The sequence below is a fragment of the Mus musculus genome, chromosome 10, assembly GCF_000001635.26.
Source record: "Mus musculus strain C57BL/6J chromosome 10, GRCm38.p6 C57BL/6J".
In the NCBI taxonomy this organism is placed as follows: domain Eukaryota; kingdom Metazoa; phylum Chordata; class Mammalia; order Rodentia; family Muridae; genus Mus; species Mus musculus.
The window spans coordinates 14,003,043-14,010,542 of NC_000076.6; the positions used below are offsets into that span (position 1 = coordinate 14,003,043).

Here is a 7,500-nt window from a genome sequence, read left to right on the forward strand (position 1 = left end):
TGTTGTCCATTTGCATGTGTGATTAACACACTTGAAGAGTTTGGTTTGCTTAAGAGTTTATCCAGTTTTAATTAGGTACACATGTACAGTATGACATATGGTAGCAAAACTATGTGTCATGATAAACTATACTCTGTTTGTATAGGATCGACTGTTTCAAAGAATATTGGCCAGGAGTTTTGCAGAATAAAGTTATGGTTTGGGGTATAGGATACTATATTTTGTTAGGGGGTGTCCTATTGTCATGTTTGTACTCTGGTGACATCAACCCTGATTACTTGGTTGAAACAGAAGCTGCCAGACTTTTTTTTTTTTTAAGATTTATTCATTTGTTATATGTAAGTACACTGTAGCTGTCTTCAGACACTCCAGAAGAGGGTGTCAGATCTCATTACAGATGGTTGTGAGCCACCATGTGGTTGCTGGGATTTGAACTCAGGACCTTCAGAAGAGCAGTCAGTGCTCTTAACCACTGAGCCATCTCTCCAGTCCCACTGCCAGATTTTTTAACTATAAAATTACTACATTTTTTTTCTTCAAAGGTTTCTCTCCTGCCAAGTGTGTATTTGCAGGGGTGGATCTTTATCAGCATATTTTGTTGGTTGATTGATTTCAGTCTGGTCTTAGAGATGTCTATTATACTCTTTGGGTTGTGATCCAATGTTATCACTATTCATTTTACTACTCCTTAAGTATTTCCCTCCCTCCCTCCCTCCCTCCCTCCCTCCCTCCCTCCCTCCACCTCTTTCCTTCCTTCTTCCTCCTTCCTTCCATCCCTCCCTCCCTCTGTCTGTTTCTTTCACACGAGGTTTCTGTGTCCTCTCTCTGGCCTGGAACTCTGTATGTAGTCCAGATTGCTCTTGAACTCACAGAGACCCTCCTGCCTTTGCCTCCCAGGTGCTGGGATTAAAGGCATGCATTCATCACCGTGCCTGGCGTCTTGCGTTATTTTCTGACTTTTATGTTGTTGAGCACTAAGGGGCTCCACGTGGCTTGGCACAGCAGATGTTACATACACACTGGTTCTCCTTCTCCTATGTGTCTATATGCTCTTACAGATCAAACCTGTAGATTGAATATTTCAGCTGTTTTTACAATCACATTTTAATGTATGCTCTGTAGATGGAAGAGTTGTAATACGAAACTTCTTGTCAGCAGATTGGTGAATTCACCTGAGAAATTGAGATTCAAGATTATGAGAAGTTGTGACTAGGACCAGAAGCAGGTATCCAGGTAGGAAATGCAATCTCCCTTTTCTTAACCCCTTTGAGCTTCTTTTTGCAAAAGTTCAGATGCTATGCCTAAAAAGGAGCTATGGTTAGAGGTACAGTTTGTGCAAGGAGATCACTGTGTTTTTTTCAGATTCTGTTACTTAGCTTTCAAACTGCAGGATAGTAGCTGAGCTTTGAAACAAGGTCCTAAAGGAACTTATAGGCATGTACGTATATTTGGAAATGTATTCTAAACATGATTTTGATTGTTGAAACATACTTGAAAAGCCATTATCGCAATATAATAATATTTAGATTTATCGTGCCAGAGTTCACACATACCAGTTACAAGATGTTTGGTATGTATCTCACTATACTTATTAAATACGGATTTATTTGTATTTACATTTCTCACAAGCTTCCCTGGATACTGTTCCATCATAAACACCTACTAGAAGGGGCAGGGCTGAGGGAAGCTTATGTACCACATAGGCGCTCAAGTATTGGTATATGAATGTTAGAAAAGCAAGAATAGGTTCATTAGGTGCTTTTATGGCATCGAACTGTGAAGTTAAGAAGCATCAAGTCAAGAGGAAAGTTGAGATGCAGGAGCAGTTATCACCACACTGACTCTTACCTCTGCTGTAGATGTATAATAGCGGGATGTTGCTCTAAACTACAGAGGCTTCAGCTCCATGGCAACATCTCGTCTGTCAGAAGGGATGTGTACACAAGTGCATTCAAAGCATGGTGCTCAGGGCAAAGAAAGCTGAGGACTCTGAGTCCTGCTCACATTGTGTGTGTGTGTGTGTGTGTGTGTGTCTGTGTGTCTGTGTGTGTGGTGTATAATAAAACAGACAGAAAGGGCTGTAAAATGTTTTAAAAATTGAGCAGCAGTTCTACCAAAATCTAGAATGTGCTCAGCATTCTAAGGGCACTCTCTTCCCCCTGTTTACCCTCTATAGAACCCAAGAGTAGCTACATCCTGGCTTTTCACGCTGCCTGTCTTGGTTCTCTCTGTTCCTATAATTGATAGCTATGAGATCATATGTTCTGCTTTTGTGTGTGTCTGTCTTATTTCACTCAGTATATGCTAATGAGATTAATTTATACTGTGTGTATCAGTCATTTGTTCCCATGACAGTGCTGAATTCCATTGTATGAATATCCTTTAGACATTTTACCATCCATGAATTTGGGTTCTTTGTACAATGACCAGGACTTCTGTGTACACCATTATTCACATCTGTAGGGTATAGCCCAGGGGTGGGGTTACTGCTTCAAGAACTCCTGTATCAATTCTAGTATCTCCTTCCACTTGCCTTTTTAAAAGGGGAGAGCAGCTTCCCTCCTTTTGGCAATGCATGTAGGATCCAGTTGCCCCTCTCTGGCATAATACTTCTGGCCATCTACTGATTACATATAATGTGTGGTCTTTGAGACTTTCATTTGTCTTGTGCTTTATGAAGTTGAGCCCTCTTCACACTTATTTTACTGTTGGCTGCTCTGTTTTATAATGAGCCCACTGAAGTATTTGTCACTTTTCCTATTGGTCTTCCATTTAAAAAAGCACCACTGTTAAATGAGAGAAGTATTATGGAAGACCTGCCAAGCACTGGAATTATGGTGGCACAGCAGCTATGCCTTATGCCCTGTTGATTGGGATTTTGAATGATTGGCTATGCATAGGAGAGTTAAGATGCTAGGCAGTGGGAGAGCTGGGCGCGGGAAAATACTTATACATAGACATGAGCCTTTTTATACATGCTGACAAGAGGGGCGGTCATCAAAGAGGGTCAGTTAGGCAGTAAGGGAAATGTGAGCGCCAGTTAAGCAGAGTCCTGGAATGGCCACCGTGCTTTGATCTTAGAGCCAGACGCTGCGCTATTGTACTTATGGTCAAACTCGATGAAAAACATAGATTGGGAGGGTAATAAAATAATTAAGAATTCAAGACCTTGTAAATGTCCCTTCACAGTTCTTTGTAAAATGGAAATACCAGTGGATGCTAGATGGACATAAAATGACTTAATGACAACCGATGAAAAGTAGCACCGAGGCTGTGAGCTTGTATGTGGCGAAAATAAAGTGTAGCCAATGACAAGGTTAATGGGCCATAAAGCCAAAGTTTTCATTATCAAAAACAAAATGTAACCATATTTTCATTTTCTTTCAACAACTTGTTCACTTGTTACAGGATGAGTGTTCTCCATGGAATAAGATAGTTGTCAACAATTCAATTAGGTTGCTTTATATACTCTAGAATATTGAACTGCAACTGGCCAGGCCACCGCCAGTTTCTATGAGTGTAAGTCTGTTGCTGGGCTATTGGGAAGATTCAGTGAGGCCTGAGGGCAATGTCTGATATTCAGTCCGTGGGGACAGGGCATAAGAACAGTTACGAACACATACTCTGAATGTCACCAAGCTCAAACCACTACCCACTACTCACCAGCTGTACCCCAGGGAAAGTTAACTTCAGTCAGTTTTGTCCTCTGTAAAGTAATTGAAGTGCCAGTGCCTGCTTAGACTTGTTCCCAAGATAACCTAGTATGAGTAAAATCCTTGGGATAGCACAGAGTGCAGTGTGGACACTCAATGTTATCCTGAAACATACCTTATATTGTGATAGCCTCTGTTAAAAGCACATACAATTTTAAATAGACTATTTAAAGATGGAGTGTGTGTGTGTGTGTGTGTAATGTAATTTTATTAAGTTATAGTTCTTTGGAGCTTTAGTCAGTTCAAATCTCTACCCACTTATGCTTTCGTGTGTTGACTGTGCTCTGGGCTGTCATGATGCTTAAGACATGGCTTCTTCTCTCCTGAAGCCTCTCTCAAGTTTTGGATCGGATGGGATCCTATCAGTGTGTTTTCATCTGGGTAATAATACTTGGGCTGTGCTGAGGAATAGCTGAGAAGTAGCACATTACACCAGAAAGAATACTGCTGCCCTGTCCACAGTTACAGGTAATAAAATGGATGGGGCAGATAAGTAGCTATCAGAAAATCCGGCATTCAAGGGACGATGCCAGTACCGATTATTTGGATGGTATGCAACTTATCCAATACAGAGCTGATTTCCTCACCTGAGAAACAGCTCGCTGCCGTCTTCCTGAGTCGTCAGGAAGATTAAATCAATAAATGTTTGCAAAGATGCTTTATGACCTATAAGATGCTGTGCATCTGTGCAGATTGGCATGATTTATATGATCTTCCGTCTGCATTGCTGAAGATTGATGGCTCGGCCATGAATACTTATTTATAATAATGTAATTTTAATAGGATTACAGAAAACCTTATTCTCTGCAGAGTAACCGCCAGTCTGATAATGGATGGTTAACTTCCTGCAGAGATTATACCAAAAGGATACAAGGAAGACCATGGCTGGAAGGTGGAGCTTGGGAAGGGCTGAGCTAAGGGCACAGTTAGCTGGGGTAGAGTACAAGGGGGCCTGGGGGTCACTCTGCATCTCCCTTTTCATAGCCCTTCCTCCATTCATTCTCCAACAGAGAGGATGGAACTGAGAGCTCAGACTTTGATATCAGACCCAAGTTAAGATCTCTGCTCTACACTGTTCTAGATGGGACTTAACCGACACCTCTGGGCTTCAGTTCTCTCATCTCCAGAGGAGAGTCAGGTACTTGCCTGACAAAGTTCTCAGTGTGAGAGATGACACTGTAAAAGTTCCTCAAGAAGTAACTGGTTTCCTGGTATTTTCACATGGTCAGAGCTCAAGATCAACTGAATCCCACACCTGCTGAGTGGGAATATGGAGAGCCCTGGTATCAGGAAGACGTTCACTAAGGGGCATCTATATGCCAGGCTCCAGGCCAAAACATCTCACGTATATTGATCTCACGGGGTCTCTAAAAGAAGTTGATGCCCTTTGGTGCCAGTCATTCCCACTGAACTTCCATCTGTAGAGTCCCCTTGGGTAAGGCCACCAGCAGGTTTATAATCCTTGCAATTTATGACTTGATCTTTTCCCCGTATTCCTGGATTATTCCTACGTCCCTCTGGTCAGTGTAGGGATATGGGCAAGGAGAAGGAACGGATTGGTTGTTTCACGAGAATTGTTTGTCTGAGTGGGTGTCTCCTGTTGGAATCAGCACTATTTCTGTTGAGAGAGCAGTGGAAGAGATCTGCACTCATCGGCTACCTGACTTCTTTTCTTTTGAAATAATACTTTAACTTTATTACTTGGAAAAAGCATACATTTACACAATGTGTCTTAATCGTATATATCCCACTTCATCCCTCCAGCCCATCTCAAGCCTCTTTCTAACATGTCTCCATCCCAACGTAATACACCCTTAATGAACAACAGACAACAGACAAGCCACTGAACCCATTAGTGCTGTCCAAGTGTGGAGTTATTCACTGACTGGGGCATGGATAGTGTTAGCAACAGCCACCTCCCAACTAAAGAACAGCCACTCTCCAGTCACCACCTGCCACAGCTTCTGTGGTAGTTAGCACTCTCTTACTGTCATAAAGGATACAAGGGCCAGCTTATGGAGGACAGGCATTTTTGTTTATTTGTTTGTTTGTTTTTATATTATACTTCCAGGTCATAATACATCATCCAGACAAGTCAGGGCAGGAACTCAAGGTTGGTACTTGGGGGAAATAGAGCAGAGACCATGGAGGAACATTGCTTATTTGTTCAGCTTGCTTTCTCACAGCACCCAGGTACACTTGCCCAGAGGCAGCACCAAGAACAGTGAGCAGGGCCTTCTCACATCAAGCATTAATCGAAAAAAATACCCCCCACACACGTACACAGTACATATACCATGTTTACAGACAATCTGATGGAGACAAGTCCCTAATTTAGGTTCCTTCCTCCCAGGTGACTCTATCTGTGTCAAGTTGATAAAACAAAACAAAACAAACTTCTCTCTCTCACAAAAACCAAAAACCCAAAACCAAAAACAAACAAACAAACAACCAAACAAAAAAATAGCACATGTTCAGTAGGGGTGGTGCCTGGGAAGCCACTCCTTACTCCATGCTGGAAACTTTCAGTGATTTGATCTGTTGCAGGTCCTGTATAGGTAACTGTGGCTGCTGTGTTCATGTGTGTAACAGCCATGTCGTGCAAGTTTGATTGAGCGTGTTATGAACTCTCACTGAACTTTGCTTTTTTTGTGCAATGCAATAATTATACTTGTTATATTGTGGAGCCAATCCTGGCCTGGGTTCTAGCTCTAATCTCTGCTCCCTTTTCCCTGTGTAAGTAGTAGGCTTTCATTGAGGCCAAAGCCTTGTGTAGAGCTTGCCATCCGTTTACATTTTAAGCCAATAGAATTCCTTGCTATTTAACATTTTTACATTTTAAAACAGGGATGCTTCCCCATAAGATGACTAATTGATCCCTTTGAGAGGACATGAGGACATTCACTGTATACCTTCCCATTTATCTGCGCTTTGGTTTTATGTACTGCTTTTACCGAGAAAGGGCTTATCCCATCTGTCTTGCCATTATTTTGCATCCCCTGTCCAGATATGTGTACTCAGAACACAGTCCCTTTAAGAACCAAAAGCCATCAGCAAAAATAACCTAGAGCATCTCGGGTTACTGCCAGACTCCAAAGACTCTTCAAGGGGTCAGGTTGCTCATGTCCGGTCTCCACTGTAGGGATGCAGGGAGAGCATTCTCTGTGCCAACAGAGGCACTCTGTGTTGATTTGTGCTCATGTGTCCCACCATTTGCCAAGGGGACCTCAACTGGACTTGTCTTCCCTTGGACTTGCCTCCTCCCTCACTGTGGAAGACTTCCAGAGTGGGTTACTTAAGTTGCTTTGGGTTAATTGTGGCCCTGTTCTAGGACCTGAGCATAAGAACCAATCTTTCCTGTAATCTGGGGTTTTGTACTAGTTCATTGACCACAGAAATGAAAGTAGTCAAAGCTCACCAACACAAGGGTCAGCCATGTGGAAGGGAAGGTGAAGGTGCTAGATTAGAAGAAGAGGTCACATGAGGACACACCCTTGTCCCTGGGCCCCAGAACCTGTCTTCACATGGTCTTTCTTCTAGAGGATTGATTTTACTGGCTGGGCACAGTCAAGAGATCCAAGAATAGAATACGTTCTAACTCTCCATAAAGACCAACCAACCAACCACCCACCCACCCACCCAACCACCCAACCACCCAACCAACCAACCAACCAACCAACCACCCAACCAACCACCCACCCACCCAACCAACCAACTAACCACCCACCCACCCACCCAACCAACCAACCAACCAACCAACCACCCAACAGAATGGACTTCTTTATTG

The 7,500-nt window shown here is 42.7% G+C and overlaps 1 protein-coding gene across 23 annotated transcripts in view; it reads left to right on the forward strand.

The window, feature by feature from the left end:
• The window catches only part of Hivep2 (human immunodeficiency virus type I enhancer binding protein 2), a 189,770-nt gene that overhangs the window by 41,434 nt on the left and 140,836 nt on the right, over nt 1–7,500 (forward strand). For 15 of the 23 annotated variants that reach the window (XM_006512556.2, XM_030244891.1, XM_030244892.1 and 12 more), the window contains exon 2: nt 1,159–1,233. The exons of 7 other annotated variants lie outside the window; for them this stretch is intronic. The gene's annotated coding sequence lies outside the window, so the exon portion shown is untranslated. Of the gene's footprint in view, nt 1–723; nt 1,234–7,500 lie in introns of those variants that run through there. One more of the 23 variants, XM_017313807.2, reaches the window with a different exon arrangement.